The sequence below is a fragment of the Phycodurus eques genome, unplaced genomic scaffold, assembly GCF_024500275.1.
Source record: "Phycodurus eques isolate BA_2022a unplaced genomic scaffold, UOR_Pequ_1.1 contig_89, whole genome shotgun sequence".
Classification (NCBI taxonomy): domain Eukaryota; kingdom Metazoa; phylum Chordata; class Actinopteri; order Syngnathiformes; family Syngnathidae; genus Phycodurus; species Phycodurus eques.
The window spans coordinates 90,518-110,210 of record NW_026904086.1 but is presented as its reverse complement, the minus strand read 5'-3'; the positions used below and the strand labels follow the sequence as shown (position 1 = coordinate 110,210).

The window sequence follows — 19,693 nt, the reverse complement described above, 5'->3', positions numbered from 1 at the left end:
TGGCCATCTTGCTGTCACAAACACATTTGACTGTTGAGCGATGCACAACCTTAAATCCAGCCACACTAATACCCTTACCTGATGAAGGCACGCAGCATGATTGTCAGGAATTGGCTGAACAAGCTGCTGAATTAGTAGCATTAACCGAGGCATGCAAACTAATGCTAAATAAAGATGTTACAATCTATACTGATAGCCAATATGCGTATTCCACAGTTCATGTGTTTGCGCAATATTGGGATAACAGAGGTATGATTACGTCAACAGGGAAGCCAGTAACACATGCTGAATTACTTAAACAATTATTACACGCAGTGCAACATCCACGAAAAGTGGCAATTTGTAAATGTGTTGCACATACATCTGGCACTGACAAGGTTTTGAAAGGAAACGCATTTGCTGACAAAGCCGCGAAAGAAGCAGCCTATAAACCATTTTTAGGTTTAAAAAAAACAAATTGAACAACAAACCTTAGATGACCAAACACTAAAAGACATGCAACAACAAAGTCCACAACAAGAACGCAATTATTGGGAAAAACAAGGTGCAAAACTACAAAATGAAATTTACATTAGCACAGAAGGGAAACAAATACTTCCAAAGAACCTATTCAAATGGGCTGCTATATTGAGCCATGGTGTGTCACATGTCTCAACCGGAGGGATGGTGGCACAGATACATCGACACTTTACAACCTATGGTTTCAATTTATATTCAAAGAATTATTGTAGAGCATGCATGATCTGTGCACGACATAATCCGCAAGGGCAATTGCGACCTACTAGAGGTAAATTCCCAGTGCCTACATACCCCTTCCAATGCATTCACATGGATTACATAGAATTAAGTCAAAGTGAGGGAAAGAAGTACTGTTTGGCTATCATAGATGCATTTTCTAAATGGATCGAATTATTCCCAACAAAATCACCTGATGCTCTGACGGTGGCAAAAGCACTATGTAAAGACATCATTCCAAGATATGGCATACCTGAAACCATTTACAGCGATAATGGAACTCATTTTGTAAATCAAATAATCAATAAAATAGGAGGGCGGCACGGTGGGCGACTGGTTAGAGCGTCAGCCTCACAGTTCTGAGGACCCGGGTTCAACCCCCGGCCCCGCCTGTGTGGGGTTTGCATGTTCTCCCCGTGCCTGCGTGGGTTTTCTCTGGGCACTCCGGTTTCCTCCCACATCCCAAAAACATGCTTTAATTGGAGACTCTAAATTGCCCGTAGGTGTGAATGTGAGTGCGAATGGTTGTTTGTTTGTGTGTGCCCTGCGATTGGCTGGCAACCAGTTGAGGGTGTACCCCGCCTCCTGCCCAATGACAGCTGGGATTGGCTCCAGCACGCCCGCGACCCTAGTGAGGATAAGCGGCTCAGAAAATGGATGGATGGAATAAAATAGGAACCATGTTCCACATCAATTTGAAAAACCATTGTGCTTACCACCCTCAGAGTGCAGGTCTAGTGGAAAGAATGAATGGGACAATAAAAAATAGACTATTTTTTATTATTTATTTTTTTATTATATTATCTATTTAAAATGTCTATTTTTTATAATGTTGGGTAAAATAAATCCAACAGAATACCAGGTGCTGTAAGCTTTTTCACTTTAGATTCTCGTGGAATCGTTTTCTTATCGGTGGTTGACCTAAATTATAATGCAGTCATTCACTCTCTTATGACTTACCGTCTCTTAATTAGGAGAAAGAATCTTCACGTACCTTTTTTTAAACATCCCGTTTCTCCTTTTCCGACACTAAAAAAAATAAATAATAATCTATACACACATATCACTCTCCCTCTATATATGTATATATATATATATATATATATATATATATATAGAAAAAGATATATATATATATTAGTATCACGTGATATGTCACAATTTTATCACATCAGTGTTTTTAATTGGCTCAAGGCTAAGGATACGAAGGTATGGATTTTTAAATGACACGTAATTATTGCACATTATTGTGTGGACCTCAAAGCCACGGTTTATGAACCCGAACCACTTCCGAGGAATACATTACAGTCGAGTGAATGGCAGTATTTGTAGGAGTAGATTCTTCTTCTTCTTTTCCTTTCAGCTTGTCCCGTTAGGGGTCGCCACAACGCGTCATCCTTTTCCATGTAAGCCTATCTCCTGCATCCTCCTCTCGAACACCAACTGCCATCATGTCTTCCCTCACGACATCCATCAACCTTCTCTTTGGTCTTCCTCGAGCTCTCTTGCCTGGCAGCTCCATCCTCATCATCCTTCTACCAATGTACTCACTATTTCTCCTCTGGACGTGTCCAAACCATTGAAGTCTGCTCTCTCTAACTTTGTCTCCAAAATATCGAACCTTGGCTGTCCCTCTGATGAGCTCATTTCTAATTTTATCCAACCTGGTCACTCCAAGAGCGAACCTCAACATCTTCATTTCCGCCACCTCCAGCTCTGCTTCCTGTTGTCTCTTCAGTGCCACTGTCTCTAATCCATACATCATGGCTGGCCTCACCACTGTTTTATAAACTTTGCCCTTCATCGTAGCAGAGACTCTTCTGTCACATAACATACCTGACACCTTCCACCACCTGGTCAAACCTGCTTGGAACCGTTTCTTCAATTCCTGAGCACACTCACCATTGCTCTGGACGGTTGACCCCAAGTATTTAATGTCCTCCACCCTTGCTATCTCTTCTCCCTGTAGCCTCATTCTTCCCCCACCACCCCACTCATTCATGCACATATATTCTGTTTTACTTTGGCTAATCTTCGTTCCTGTTCTTTCCAGTGCATGCCTCCATCTTTGTAACTGTTCCTCCAGCTGCTCCCTGCTTTCACTGCAGATCACAATGTCATCTGCAAACATCATGGTCCACAGGGATTCCAGTCTAACCTCATCTGTCAGCCTATCCATCACCACTGCAAAAAGGAAGGGGCTCAGGTCTGATCCCTGATGCAGTCCCACGTCCACCTTAAATTTGTCTGTCACACCTACAGCACACCTCACGGCTGTTCTGCTGCCCTCGTACATGTCCTGTATTATTCTAACATACTTCTCTGCCACTCCAGACTTCCGCATGCAGTACCACAGTTCCTCTCTGGGTACTCTGTCAAAGGCTTTCTCTAGATCTACAAAGACACAATGTAGCTCCTTCTGACCTTCTCTGTACTTTTCCATCAACATCCTTAAGGCAAATAATGCATCTGTGGTACTCTTTCTAGGCATGAAACCGATACTGTTGTTCACAAATACTCACTTCTGTCCTGAGTCTAGCCTCCACTACTCTTTCCCATAACTTCATTGTGTGGCTCATCAACTTTATTCCTCTATAGTTGCCACAACTCTGCACATCACATTTGTTCTTAAAAATGGGCACCAGTACACTTTTCCTCCATTCCTCAGGCATCTTCTCACGCACTAGAATTCTATTGAACAAGCTGGTCAAAAACTCCACAGCCACCTCTCCTAGATGCTTCCATACCTCCACAGGAATGTCATCAGGACCAACTGCTTTTCCATTTTTCATTCTCTTTCATGCCTTTCTAACTTTCCCCTTACTAATCATTGCCACTTCCTGGTCCACCACACTTGCCTCTTCTACTCTCCCTTCTCTATCATTTTCCTCATTCATCAACTCCTCGAAGTATTCTTTCCATCGAGCTAGCACACTGCTGGCACCAGTCAACATATTTCCATCTCTATCCTAAATCACCCGAACCTGCTGCACATCCTTCCCATCTCTATCCCTCTGTCTGGCCAGCCTGTATAGATCCTTTTCTCCTTCTTTAGTGTCCAACCTGCCATACATGTCATCATATGCCTCTTGTTTTGCCTTTGCCACCTCTACCTTTGCCTTGTGTCGCATCTCAATGTATTCCTTGCGCCTCTCCTCGGTCCTCTCAGTGTCCCACTTCTTCTTAGCTAACCTTTTTTTCTTGTATGATTTCCTGTACTGTGAGGTTCCACCACCAACTCTCCTTCTCTCCTTTCCTGCCAGAAGATACACCAAGTACTCTCCTGCCTGCCTCTCTGATCACCTTGGCTGCAGTGGTCCAGTCTTCTGGAAGCTCCTCCCGTCCACCGAGAGCCTGTATCACCTCTTCCCGAAAAGCTGCACAACACTCGTCCTGTCTCAGCTTCCACCACATGGTTCTCTGCTCTGCCTTTGTCTTCCTAATTTTCCTCCCCACCACCAGAGTCATCTTACACACCACCATCCTATGCTGTCTAGCCACACTCTCCCCTACCACTACTTTACAGTTGGTAACCTCCTTCAGATTACATCGTCTGCACAAGATGTAATCCACCTGTGTGCTTCTACCTCCGCTCTTGTAGGTCACCCTATGTTCGTGCCTCTTCTGGAAAAAAGTGTTCACTACAGCCATTTGCATCCTTGTTGCAAAGTCTACCACCATCTGTCCCTCCAAGTTCCTTTCCTGGATGCCATACTTACCCATCACTTCTTCCTCTCCCCTATAACCTTCACCAACATGTCCATTACAATCTGCACCAATTACGACTCTCTCTCAGTCTGGGATGCTCAGAACTACATCATCTAGCTCCTTCCAGAATTTCTCTTTCACCTCTAGGTCACATCCTACCTGTGGGGCATAGCCACTAATCACATTACACATAACACCCTCAATTTCAAATTTCAGCCTCATCACTCGATCTGATACTCTTTTCACCTCCAAGACATTCTTAGCCAACTCTTCTTTTAAAATAACCCCGACTCCATTTCTCTTCCCATCTACACCATGGTAAAATAATTCAAACCCTGCCCCTAAACTTCAAGCCTGACTGCCTTTCCACCTGGTCTCCTGGACACACAATATATCAACCTTTCTCCTAATCATCATGTCAACCAACTCCCGAGATTTTCCTGTCATAGTCCCAACATTCAAAGTCCCCACATTCAGTTCGAGGCTCTGTGTTTTCCTCTTCTCTTTCTGCCGAAGAACCCGATTTCCACCTCCTTTGACTTCGACCCACAGTAGCTGACTTTCCAACGCCCCCATAGGGCTGCATTTTAGTAGGAGTAGATGAGATAGAGTAAATTCAATCAGAATCAGCAGAATCAAAATCAGAATCCTCTTTATTTGCCGAGTATGTCAGAAACATACAAGGAATTTTTCTCCGGCAGTTGGAGCCCCTCACGTGTGACAACGGAAAGCCATTTGACAGAAAATACTTTGGAGACATAATCACATTAGACCAAAGTACGGAGAGTCACTGAGCAATGAAAGGTTACCGGTAATGTGGTCATGTCGATGCAAATTTTGTGTTATTTTTTTGACAATTGTGCAAATGATGCCGAGTCCTCTCGCAATTTAGAGCAATTTGAAATGACTGATCAAGCAATAATCTGGTACAGTGACAATTGTGCAAAACGCGCAGAGACTTTGAGAAATGTAAGCAGTATAAAGCGAATTGTAGTGCGATAATCTGGAACAGTGTCCATTGTGCAAATGGTGCAGATACTTGTCAAGCACATGAGTGGCCAGTATTGGGCAACAACCGATATGCAAATTATGCAGAGTGGCGAGACTACTACAGTGAATGCACGAATAATGTATAATTGGCCCGACAGAGATGGGACAACAATCTCAAGACAAATTGGCAGCATGTTACAATGCAATTGTAAGTGAACTGTTTAAGAAGTTCACGGCAAGCGGGACGAAGGTGTTGGAATGTCTGCTAGTTTTAGTTTGCATTGTTCGATAGCACTTACCTGGGGGAAGGAGCTGGAAGAAGACAATTATATATTACTCGTGCACTCACTGTAGTAGTCTCGCCACGCTGCACTATTTGCATATCTGTTGTTGACCAATACTGGCCACGCATGCTCGTAACATCTGCTCCAATTGCACACTGATTGAAGAGAATCTGCAACATTTGCACAATAAACATTGTCCCAGATTATCGCCCGACTCGCTTGAAGTCTCGGCGCCCTTTGCACAATGGTCATTTCACCGGACTATTGCAATATTAGTCTTTCGAACTGCTCTAAATGTGAGAGGACCCTGCATCTTTTTGCACAATTGTAAAAACATTTTTTATATGCATTACCAGATAACTAGCAACCCTTAATTGCACAGTGACTGTTTTTTGTCAATGTGTTTATGTCTCAAAAGTGTTCTCTGTCAATTGACTGTCTGTTGTCGTACTAGAGCGGCTCCAACTACCAGAGACAAATTCCTTGTGTGTTTTTTGGAAATTCATTGCAAATAAAGATGATTATGTTTCTGAAGAGTTGGTGACCAGGATCTGGAGGTTCCGAGAGGATTTTGCATGCTCTTGTCTGAGTTTTGGCAGCGTGCAAGTTCTCAAATTCTCGAGTGTGTTTACTTTTCAAAATCTATGATCTGATCACACATTTGTAGTGTTGAGAATGAGTTCGCATCATCCACACAAAAAAATCCAAAATAGACCAGCCAACAATTGGAGAATAAAGATGACGCGATCCGCTCGAGATATTTTTAAGCGAAATATGATATTTTTTAAATATAAAATGTATATAAAATAATAAAAAAATAAAATCGATACACACATATATCTGTATATATTGTCAGATTTCGCTTACCCGCAGTTGGGAGAAATGTCCTGACCGACTCTCCGTTTAAAGGGTCGAGCTCCCCCCTTTTTCCCTTGCCGGCACCAACACCGTACGCGCTAGGGGACGAGAAGCTATTAAGCCGGTGTCGAGATGAATTCGCCTAGGTGTGCTAACTGCCTTTAGTTTTACAGAGCCAATCCGGTCTGCCCTCACTAATATGGTCTCTTTATTAGGAGACAGAATCGTCACGTACCTATTTTAAACATCCCGTTTCTCCTTTTCCGACAGTAAAAATAAAATAAAATCTATACACACATATATCTATATATATGTATATATTTTAGTATCACGTGATACGTCACAATTTTATCACATCAGTGCTTTTAATTGGCTCGAGGCGAAGGATACGAACGTATGAATTTTTAAATGATACGTAATTATTGCACATTATTGTGTGGACCTCAAAGCGACGGTTTATGATCCCGAACCACTTCCAAGGAATACATTTCTGTCAAGTGAATGGCAGTATTAGTTGGAGGAGATGAGATAGAGTAAATTCCATCAGAATCAGCAGAATCACAATCAGAATCCTCTTTATTTGCCGAGTATGTCAGAAACATAAAGGAATTTTTCTCCGGTAGTTGGAGCCCCTCTCGTGTGACAACGGACAGCCATTTGACAGAAAATACTTTGGAGACATAATGACATTAGACCAAAGTACGGAGAGTCACTCAGCAATAAAAGGTTACCGGTAATGTGATCATGTCGATGCAAATTTTGTGTTATTGTTTTGACAATTGTGCAAATGATGCCGAGTCCTCTCGCAATTTAGAGCAATTTGAAATGACTGATCAAGCAATAATCTGGTACAGTGACAATTGTGCAAAACGCGCAGAGACTTTGAGAAATGTAAGCAGTATAAAGCGAATTGTAGTGCGATAATCTGGAACAGTGTCCATTGTGCAAATGGTGCAGATACTTGTCAAGCACATGAGTGGCCAGTATTGGGCAACAACCGATATGCAAATTATGCAGAGTGGCGAGACTACTCCAGTGAATGCACGGATAATGTATAATTGGCCCGACAGAGATGGGACAACAATCTCAAGACAAATTGGCAGCATGTTACAATGCAATTGTTAGTGAACTGTTTAAGAAGTTCACGGCAAGCGGGACGAAGGTGTTGGAATGTCTGCTAGTTTTAGTTTGCATTGTTCGAGAGCACTTACCTGGGGGAAGGAGCTGGAAGAAGACAATTATATATTACTCGTGCACTCACTGTAGTAGTCTCGCCACGCTGCACTATTTGCATATCTGTTGTTGACCAATACTGGCCACGCATGCTCGTAACATCTGCTCCAAATGCACACTGATTGAAGAGAATTTGCAACATTTGCACAATAAACATTGTCCCAGATTATCGCCCGACTCGCTTGAAGTCTCGGCGGCCTTTGCACAATGGTCATTTCACCGAACTATTGCAATATTAATCTTTCGAACTGCTCTAAATGTGAGAGGACCCTAGATCTTTTTGCACAATTGTAAAAACATTTTTTATATGCATTACCAGATAACGAGCAACCCTTAATTGCACAGTGACTGTTTTTTGTCAATGTGTTTATGTCTCAAAGGTGTTCTCTGTCAATTGACTGTCTGTTGTCGTACTGGAGCGGCTCTAACTACCAGAGACAAATTCCTTGTGTGTTTTTTGGAAATTCATTGCAAATAAAGATGATTATGTTTCTGAAGAGTTGGTGACCAGGATCTGGAGGTTCCGAGAGGATTTTGCATGCTCTTGTCTGAGTTTTGGCAGCGTGCAAGTTCTCAAATTCTCGAGTGTGTTTACTTTTCAAAATCTATGATCTGATCACACATTTGTAGTGTTGAGAATGAGTTCGCATCATCCACACAAACAAATCCAAAATAGACCAGCCAACAATTGGAGAATAAAGATGACGCGATCCGCTCGAGATAGTTTGAAGCAAAATATGATATTTTTTAAATATAAAATCAGAATCAGAATCAGAATTATCTTTATTTGCCAAGTATGTCCAAAACACACAAGGAATTTGTCTCCGGTAGATGTAGCCGCTTTAGTACAACAGACAGTATATTTACAGAACACTTTGGGGACATAAAAACACAAAGACATTGACAAAAAACAATTGTGCAAAAAGATGCAGAGTCCTCTAGTTGTTTTTCAGGTAACCATGTGGCTTACGGCCATACTACCCTGAGAACGCCCGATCTCGGAAGCTAAGCAGGGGTGGTCCTGGTTAGTACTTGGATGGGAGACCGCCTGGGAATACCAGGTACCGTAAGCTTTTTCACTTAAGATTCTCGTGGAATCGTTTTCTTATCGGTGGTTGACCAAAATTATAATGAAGTCATCCTCTCTCTTATGATTTACCGTCTCTTTATTAGGAGACAGAATCTTCAAGTAGCTTTTTTAAACATCCCGTTTCTCCTTTTCCGACAGTAAAAATAAAATAAAATCGATACACACATATATCTATATATATGTATATATTTTAGTATCACGTGATACGTCACAATTTTATCACATCAGTGCTTTTAATTGGCTCGAGGCTAAGGATACAAAGGTATGGATTTTTAAATGATTCGTAATTATTGCATATTTTTGTGTGGACCTCAAAGTTCGCATCATCCACACAAACAAAATCCAAAATAGACCAGCCAACAATTGGAGAAGAAAGATGACGCGATCCGCTCGAGATATTTTTAAGCGAAATATGATATTTTTTAAATATAAAATTTTGCTTTTCAGGTAACCATGTGGCTAACGGCCATACTACCCTGAGAACGCCCGATCTCGTCCGATCTCGGAAGCTAAGCAGGGGCGGGCCTGGTTAGTACTTGCATGGGAGACCGCCTGGGAATACCAGGTGCGGAAAGCTTTTTCACTTGAGATTCTCGTGGAATCGTTTTCTTATCGGTGGTTGACCTAAATTATAATACAGTCATCCTCTCTCTTATGATTTACCGTCTCTTTATTCGGAGACAGAATCTTCAAGTAGCTTTTTTAAACATCCCGTTTCTCCTTTTCCGACAGTAAAAATAAAATAGAATCGATACACACATATCGATGTAAATATATCTATATATATACATATCTATAAATATATATATATATATATATATATGAGTATCACGTGATACGTCACAATTTTATCACATCAGTGCTTTTAATTGCCACGAGGGTAAGGATACAAAGGTATGGATTTTTAAATGATTCGTAATTATTGCACATTATTGTGTGGACCTCAAAGTTCGCATCATCCACACACAAAAAATCCAAAATGGACCAGCCAACAATTGGAAAATAAAGATGACGCGATCCGCTCGAGATATTTTTAAGCGAAATATGATATTTTTTAAAGATAAAATGTTGCTTTTTCAGGTAATCATGTGGCTTACGGCCATACTACACTGAGAACACCCGATCTCGGAAGCTAAGCAGGGGCGGGCCTGGTTAGTACTTCGATGGGAGACCGCCTGGGAATACCAGGTGCCGTAAGCTTTTTCACTTTAGATTCTCGTGGAATCGTTTTCTTATCGGTGGTTGACCTAAATTATAATACAGTCATCCTCTCTTTTATGATTGACCGTCCCTTTATTCGGAGACAGAATCTTCAAGTACCTTTTTTAAACATCCCGTTTCTCCTTTTCCGACAGTAAAAATAAAATAAAATCTAGACACACATATATTGAAATATATATATCTATATATATGTATATATTTTAGTATCACATGATACGTCACAATTTTATCACATCAGTGCTTTTAATTGGCTCGACGCGAAGGATTCGAAGGTATGGATTTTTAAATGGGACGTAATTATTGCACATTATTGTGTGGACCTCAAAGCCACGGTTTATGAACCCAAACCACTTCCGAGGAATACATTACTGTCAAGTGAAAGGCAGTATTAGTTGGAGGAGATGAGATAGAGTAAATTCAATCAGAATCAGCAGAATCAAAATCAGAATCCTCTTTATTTGCCGAGTATGTCTGAAACATACAAGGAATTTTTCTCCGGTAGTTTGAGCCCCTCTCGTGTGACAACGGACAGCAATTTGACAAAAAATACTTTGGAGACATAATCACATTAGACCAAAGTGCGGAGAGTCACTCAGCAATAAAAGGTTACCGGGAATGTGATCATGTCGATGCAAATTTTGTGTTATTTTTTTGACAATTGTGCAAATGATGCCGAGTCCTCTCGCAATTTAGAGCAATTTGAAATGACTGATCGAGCAATAATCTGGGACAGTGACAATTGTGCAACTGTACTCATTGTTTAGCTTCAAACATGCATTCTGAACTAATATGTATTTTTTTAACTATTGCAGGATGAAGTCAGTCAAATTCGCAATCTGGAGAGAAGTCGAGTAGTTGTCCATCTACAAATCAACGCTTTCTGAGTTCACTCACCTGAGTGCCCGTTTGAATGCGTTAGACAATGAACAGCACCGAGCATGCTGAAATAAATGTGAGTTCATAAATGACTACATTGGGGCCACTCAAAAGGCAGCGGCCTATTTCTGGTCCCCATCTGTTAAGGCCCCTCACATGATCAGCCGAGATCGGGCATTCTGTATTTAGTATGGCCGAAAAGTTGGGATGTCCCAAGGAAAACCAACTAATTTTAGCATTACCACAACCATATAATTGACACACATTTTAAACGATTGCATAAGTGTATTTCCACAATATATAAGTATCTTTTATGATTATGCACGCTATTTTACAATGGGTTTGCTTGTAAAACAAACCAATTTACCTGTTTAAAATTATAGTCCCAAACAGAGCATGGATAAATCATTACTCACCCAATTACTACACTTCATTTTAATAATAGTTTGTTTTCCTATCTTTGAAGGAGTCTGGGCTTTTTAACTTTTGCGCATATCTTAACGTGTCTACACTACAAACAGGGTTTGGAGGGTAACTGTTACTTTAAAGATAGATGGGCAGAGAGATGGATAGATTTGCTTGCTAATGAATAGGTAAATAGACGGACGGACGCATAGTTAGCTAACCTTTAGATATAACTGTTTGTTATAAAAAGTGAAATGAAAACACGAGACAAATTAAGTAGAAAATCTTTGCAGTTCGGGGTAAACAGAGACTTTTACTGCCCACAAAGGACAGTTTCACTCCACACACCCACCCGGCCGCACCCGCGACCACAACCACACCTCTGACTTCTGCGTTAACCATCCATGAACAGGATGTGAGACGCATTTTCAAACAACAGAAGATTAACAAAGCGACAGGACCGGACCATGTGTCCCCATCCTGCCTCAAAGTCTGCGCGGACCAGCTCGCTCCAGTCTTCACTCAGATCTTTAAAAGATCTTTAGAAATGTGCGAAGTTCCATCCTGCTTCAAACGCTCCACCATCATTCCAGTCCCCAAGAAACCTGCAATCTCTGGTCTGAATGACTACAGGCCTGTCGCTTTGACATCTGTGGTCATGAAGTCCTTTGAACGTCTCGTGCTGGACCACCTCAAGAGTGTCACAGGTCCCCTGTTGGACCCCCTGCAGTTTGCCTACCAAGCGAACAGGTCTGCGGATGATGCAGTCAACATGGGACTGCACTTCATCCTAGAACACCTCGACAGTGCAGGGACCTACGCGAGGATCCTGTTCGTGGACTTCAGCTCAGCGTTCAACACCATCATCCCTGAACTCCTTTCAAACAAGCTTCTCCAGCTCAGCGTCTCACCTGCCATCTGCCAGTGGATTTACAGCTTTCTGACGGGCAGGACACAGCAGGTCAGGCTGGGGGAGGCCACCTCATACACACGCAGCATCAGCACTGGGGCGCCCCAAGGTTGTGTCCTCTCTCCGCTGCTCTTCTCTCTCTACACGAACGACTGCACCTCAGCGAACCCGACTGTCAAGCTCCTGAAGTTTGCAGATGACACCACTGTCATCGGCCTCATCAAGGACGGTGACGAGTCTGCATATCGACAGGAAGCGGAGCGGCTGGAGCTGTGGTGCGGGCGACACAACCTGGAGCTGAACACGCTCAAGACGGTAGAGATGATCGTGGACTTCAGGAGGCATCCTTCGCCACAGCTGCCCCTCACGTTGTCCAGCTGCCTTGTGTCAACCGTCGAGACCTTCAAGTTCCTGGGAATTACAATCTCTCAGGACCTGAAGTGGGCGAACAACATCAACTCCGTCCTCAAAAAGGCCCAGCAGAGGATGTACTTCCTGCGGCTTCTGAGAAAGCACGGCCTGCCACAGGAGCTGCTGAGATAGTTCTACACAGCGGTCATCGAATCGGTCCTGTGTTCTTCCATCACAGTCTGGTTTGGTGCTGCTACAAAAAAGGACAAACTCCGACTGCAACGGACAATCAAAACTGCTGAAAGGATTGTCGGTACCCCCCTACCCACCATTGAGGACTTGCACGCTGCCAGAACTAAGACAAGGGCGTGCAAAATCCTCTCGGACCGTCTGCACCCCGGTCACCAGCTCTTCCAGCTCCTTCCCTCAGGTAGGCGCTACCGATCAACGCAAACTAGAACTAGTAGACATTCCAACAGCTTCTTCCCTCTTGCGATCAACTTCTTAAACACCTAACCTATAATTCCATTACAACAAGCTGGCAATTTTTTGACTTGAGTTCGTTGTCACATTTCTGTGGGGCCAATTATGTATTACTCGTGCACTCACTGTAGTTGTCTCGCCATGCTTCACTATTTGCATATACTGGCCACTCATGCCAGAGTAGCATCTGCTCCATTTGCACACTGATTGAGGAGTATCTGTAACATTTGCACAACCAACATTGTCCCAGATGATCGCACTACTCTTCACTTTAAACCGCATACACTCCTTGAAGTCTCAGCGCCCTTTGCACAATGGTCATTGCACCGGACTATTGCAATATTAGTCGTTCGAACTGCTCTAAGTGCTAGAGGACTCTGCATCTTTTTGCACAATTGTTTTTTGTCAATGTCTTTATGTCCCCAAAGTGTTCTGTAAATTGACTGTTTGTTGTACTAGAGCGGCTCCAACTACCGGAGACAAATTCCTTGTGTGTTTTGGACATACTTGGCAAATAAAGATGATTCTGATTCTGATTCTGATCAGCAAGTGCATGGATGATGTCACCACCACGAAGTCCATCACTGTCCGTGCTAATCAGAAGCCATGGCTGTTGGGGGAGGTCTACAGACAACTGAAGGTCCGCAACACGGCTTTTAGATCTGGGAATGAGGAGGGCCTGTGGACAGCCAGGGCCAATTTGGCCCGTGGTATCAAGGAGGCCAAGAGGGAGTACTCCAGGAAGATCGCCCACCGCTTCAGTGACAGCAGTGACACCAGGAGTCTGGGGCGTGGTATTCAGACCATTACGGACTATAAACCCACACCACAGACCTGCGACAGCTCCACCACCCTGCCAAATGAGGTAAATGACTTCTTTGCTCACTTTGAGGCAAAAAACAGCACTCCTGCACACAAGACTCCACCCTCCTGGTGACCGAGTGCTGACACTGACCTGGGACAGCGTGAAAAGATCTCTCGACAGGATCAACACACGAAAAGCCGCGGGCCCAGATAACATACATGGTCGTGTTCTGAGGGACTGTGAAGCTGAACTCACAGATGTCTTCACAGACATTTTTAACACCTCCTTGAATCAGGCTGTTGTCCCCACGTGCTTCTAAGCCCCCACCATCATCCCAGTCCCGAAGAAGTCATCTCCCTCCTGCCTCAATGACTACCGTCCGGTGGCGCTCACTCCCATCCTGATGAAGTGCTTCAAGCGGCTAATCATGCACCACATCTTGTCCTCCGCCCCCCCAACCCCTCAACTTCTTGGACCCCTTCCTCACCTGCAAAGTCCTCCGCATTGCGGGGGATGCCACCCATCCATCACACAGCCTCTTCAATCTGCTGCCATCAGGTAGGAGACTGCGGAGTCTCCAGCCCAGGACGAGCCGACTCAGTTTTATTCATAAGGCCTCTCAGGAATCTGAACTCTCTGCCCGCTCTGCCCCCTCAACCTCTTCTGTCCTTTGCCCACCTGAACTCTGACACCCCACAAACATGCACATCCACACACATTCACGCACCGATTACCGTTCGGAGCCGATTTCCCAGATCGGGTCCCGACATATGTCGGGAACGACAAAACTTCTTGTAGTGTGACATAAGCCACGACAAACGATTTGGCCCGATGACGCCAATGAAGTCTGGCAAATTGGATATTTTTTGGGGATATCTTCCGTGCAGTGTGACATATCAACAACAACGAGTGTGTCCCGTCTCGTTGACCGGTGACACGTTTTCTGCTTCCACCTCTCGGACAGTGTTTGATTTGACAAGATAGAGCCCAGTGATGGTAAAAGACGGGATAGGGTCCTATTGGAATAAATGTCGAGTCGTGTTGCTACTGTCTGCCCCAGAAGCGGCAAGGTTTGATGGAAGTAGTCTGACATAGTGTCATTGGGAAAGACCAAATGTGTCTTGCAGCCTGATCAAGCCATGACAACCCGAACAGCCCTGTTGCACATACCAACTACAATGACTAGAGAGCAGAGTGGCGCAGCGGAAGCTTGCTGGGCTCATAACCCAGAGGTCGATGGATCGAAACCATCCTCTGCTATCTGGAGCTCGTTCACTGTTATCATATGTCTGCTCATAGGATGTTGTGGAACTGCTATCATTTAATGTCTTACTCTTCATGAGAAATATTGTGCAATTAAGACTTGTCAACTCATTGGCTGAGGCTCATGGGAACTGACCCTTTGCTCAATTCACTTCGTACTGACAAAAGAATTTTGTCCTTCATTCATTGTTATGTCAATTTAAAATCACTGAGTCAGTACCCATAAAGGTGGGACGACAGTTCAGCGTGAAAGACAAAGGTAATGACATTAAGGCAAACACTTTCAGGGGAGCTAATATTTTACGGCGACAAGCAATCAGTCCAAACAGAACGGCAAACAGCTCGACCTTTTTGTGGCCAAAAATACGAATTGTCCTAAACGCCTTGTCGGAGCCAATGACAAAATGGTAGGATATTGAAAAGGAAGTGGCAGTGGTGGAATTTGATCCGATGCCTCTTGAGAGACTGGAGCTTAAATCCAGCGCCTTGGACCGCTCAGCCACACGACCTGCAAACCCCGTTTTTGTACGGGGAATTTTTTGATAAATGTAAGCCCGACGGAACGAAGTCGTGACAAAACCTGGAGTGTGACATAAGCCACGGCAAACGATTTGGCACTGCGACGCCAAAATGAAGTCTGGCAAATTGGGTTCTTTTTTGATATCTTCTGTGTAGTGTGACATGTAAACGACAAGTCTCCGACAGCGCAACTTGACAGAGACCAGTAGGATTGCGTATTCTGACCGGCGCATCACCTCCCGTGCTTACCGTTGTCAACATACTTGCGCGCTGTTGTGAACATTTCTTCTCACGCACAAACCAATGTTTACCGAAGCTTTCGGGTATGATTCGACGCAACGCCGGCATGTTTACGTGCAACCGTATGTACTTGCGCTTGCTAGGGTACATAACGTTTTGTTGCTTGCTTGCGAGCCGTATTGTATGAAAAGTACGTGAACATAGCTCAAGCAATCCTTCAATGAACGTTCTCTCCCGAGCACCAGTGACGAACAGGTTTTTCCACATTTTGTCCCCCCACAGTCACTCACACGCACAGGCATACACAGAAACAAGACATTGCAGCGCATTGTTGTTGTCGTCACCATCGTTACGAGTGTGTCCCGTCGCGTTGACCAGTGACACGTTTTCTGCTTCCACCTCTCGGACAGTGTTTGATTTGACAAGATAGAGCCCAGTGATGGTAAAATATGGGATAGGGTGCTATCGGAATAAATGTCGAGTCGTGTTGCCACTGTCTGCCCCAGAAACGGCAAGGTTTGATGGCAATAGTCTGACATAGTGTCATCGGTAAAGACCAAATGTGTCTTGTCGCCTGATCCAGCCATGACAACCCGAACAGCCCTGTTGCACATACCAACTATAATGACTCGAGAGCAGAGTGGCGCAGCGGAAGCGTGCTGGGCCCATAACCCAGAGGTCGATGGATAGAAACCATCCTCTGCTATCTGGAGCTCCTTCTCTGTTATCATGTCTTCTCATAGGATGTTGTGGAACTGCTATCATTTAACGTCTTACTCTTTGTGAGAAATATTGTGCAATTAAGACGAGTCAACTCATTGGCTGAAGCCCACGGGAAGTGACCCTTTCCTCAATTCACTTCGTACTGACAACAAAGATTTCTCCTTTATTCATTGTTTTGTCAATTTAAAATCACTGAGTCAGTACCCATAAAGGTGGCACGACAGTTCAGCGTGAAAGACAAAGGTAATGACATTAAGGCAAATACTTTCAGGGGAACTAATATTTTACAGCGACAAGTTAAACAGTCCAAACAAAACGAAAAGAGCTTGACTTTCTTGTGGCCAAAAATATCTATTGTCCCAAACGCCTTTTCTCAGCCAATGAAAAAATAGTAAGACATGAACTATATTGACAAGGAAACGACAGTGGTGGTATTTGAACCCACGCCTCCTGAGAGACTGGAGCCTAAATCGAGCATCTTGGACCGCTCGGCCACACGACCTGAAAACCCCATCTTTGTAAGTGGAATAGTTTGGCGAATGTAAACCCGACCGGGAATGATGGTGTGGGATCCCCGGCATTCCATATAGCTGACCTTGACATGAAAAATGTGGAAAGGAGAGCTCTGAAATCATTTAAGCCAACAATTTAAAGTCACTGGATGAGAGAATAATCTTCTCATGCCAATATCAAACGAAAGGATTTGAGCCCAGATATTGGCCCGATTAGCTATCGCAGCCGATTTCCCAGATAGGGCCCGACATATAATGTCGGGAACGACAAAACCTCTTGTAGTGTGACATAAGCCACGACCAACGATTTGGCCCTACGACCCCAAAATGAACTGGCAAATTGGACTTTTTTGGATATCTTCCGTGCAGTGTGACATATCAACGACAACTCTCCACCAGCGCAACTTGACGGAGACCAGTAGGATTGCGTATTGTGACCAGCGCATCGCCTCCCGTGCTTTCCGTTGGCAACATACTTGCGCGCCGTTGTTAACATTTCTTCTCACGCACAAACCAATGTTTACCGAAGCTTTAGGGCATGAGTTGACGGAACGCCGGCATGTTTACGTACAACCGTATGTGCTTGCGCTTGCGAGGTTACATAACATTTTGTTGCCTGGTTGCGAGCCGTATCGTATGAAAAGTACATGAACATACCTCAAGCAATCCTTCAATGAACGTTCTCTCGCGAGCACCAGTGACAAACAGGTTTGTCCACATTTCGTCCCCCCACAGGAGGCACGGTGTACGACTGGTTAGAGCGTCAGCCTCACAGTTCTGAGGACAGGGGTTCAATCCCCAGCCCCGCCTGTGTGGAGTTTGCATGTTCTCCCCGTGCCTGCATGGGTTTTCTCCGGGCACTCCGGTTTCCTCCCACATCCCAGAAACATGCATGGTAGGTTAATTGACAGCTAAATTGCCCATAGGTGTGAATGTGAGTGCAAATGGTTGTTTGTTTGTATGTGCCCTGCAATTGGCTGGCAACCAGTTCAGGGTGTGCCCCACCTCCTGGCTGAAGATAGCTGGGATAGGCTCCATCATGCCCTAGTGAGGAGAAGCGGCTCAGAAAATGGATGGATATATATAAACATATACACACACACACACTAGGTCTGTATCCATACACCAAGTTAACGATTCGGTACATATCACGGTTTCGATACACAAATTTTGGGATGATTATCAGATATTTTTTTTTTAAATATGTCTTCATCAGAATCAGAATCAGAATCATCTTTATTTGCCAAGTATCTCCAAAACACACAAGGAATTTGTCTCCGGTAGTTGGAGCCGCTCCAGTACAACAGACAGTCAATTTACAGAACACTTTGGGGACATAAAGACATTGATTGACAAAAAACAATTGTGCAAAAAGATGCAGAGTCCTCGAGCACATAGAGCAGTTCGAATGACTAATATTGCAATAGTCCGGTGCAATGACCATTGTACAAAGGGCGCTGAGACTTCAAGGAGTGTATGCGGTTTAAAGTGACAAGTAGTGCGATCATCTGGGACAATGTTGGTTGTGCAAATGTTACAGATACTCCTCAATCAGTGTGCAAATGGAGAAGATGCTACTCTGGCATGAGTGGCCAGTATATGCAAATAGTGCAGCATGGCGAGACAACTACAGTGAGTGCACGAGTAATACATAATTGGCCCCACAGAAATGTGACAACGAACTCAAGTCAAAAAATTGCCAGCTTGTTGTAATGGAATTATAGGTTAGGTGTTTAAGAAGTTGATCGCAAGAGGGAAGAAGCTGTTGGAATGTCTACTAGTTCTAGTTTGCATTGATCGGTAGCGCCTACCTGAGGGAAGGAGCCGGAAGAGCTGGTGACCGGGGTGCGGAGGGTCCGAGAGGATTTTGCACGCCCTTGTCTTAGTTCTGGCAGCGTGCAAGTCCTCAATGGTGGGTAGGGGGGTACCGACCATCCTTTCAGCAGTTTTGATTGTCCGTTGCAGTCGGAGTTTGTCCTTTTTTGTAGCAGCACCAAACCAGACTGTGATGGAAGAACACAGGACTGATTCGATGACCGCTGTGTAGAACTGTCTCAGCAGCTCCGGTGGCAGGCCGTGCTTTCTCAGAAGCCGCAGGAAGTACATCCTCTGCTGGGCCTTTTTGAGGACGGAGTTGATGTTGGTCGCCCACTTCAGGTCCTGAGAGATTCTAATTCCCAGGAACTTGAAGGTCTCGACGGTTGACACAAGGCAGCTGGACAACGTGAGGGGCAGCTGTGAGGGGCAGCAAACTGCAGGGGGTCCAGCAGGGGACCTGTGACACTCTTGAGGTGGTCCAGCACGAGACGTTCAAAGGACTTCATGACCACAGATGTCAAAGCGACAGGCCTGTAGTCATTCAGACCAGAGATTGCAGGTTTCTTGGGGACTGGAATGATGGTGGAGCGTTGGAACTTCGCACATTTCCAAAGGTCTGTTGAAGATCTGAGTGAAGACTGGGGCGAGCTGGTCCGCGCAGACTTTGAG

At 44.2% G+C, this 19,693-nt stretch overlaps 1 non-coding gene and 2 pseudogenes across 1 annotated transcript; all 3 read left to right on the top strand.

The window, feature by feature from the left end:
* Positions 1–8,772: 8,772 nt before the first annotated feature.
* On the top strand, positions 8,773–8,881 carry LOC133398353 (5S ribosomal RNA; annotated as a pseudogene).
* Positions 8,882–9,356: 475 nt separating this feature from the next.
* LOC133398345 (5S ribosomal RNA) lies at positions 9,357–9,475 on the top strand. The gene has a single exon (XR_009767792.1). It is a non-coding gene; the product is annotated as a 5S ribosomal RNA (ribosomal RNA).
* Positions 9,476–9,989: 514 nt separating this feature from the next.
* Positions 9,990–10,098, top strand: LOC133398351 (5S ribosomal RNA; annotated as a pseudogene).
* The last annotated feature ends 9,595 nt before the right edge of the window (positions 10,099–19,693 follow it).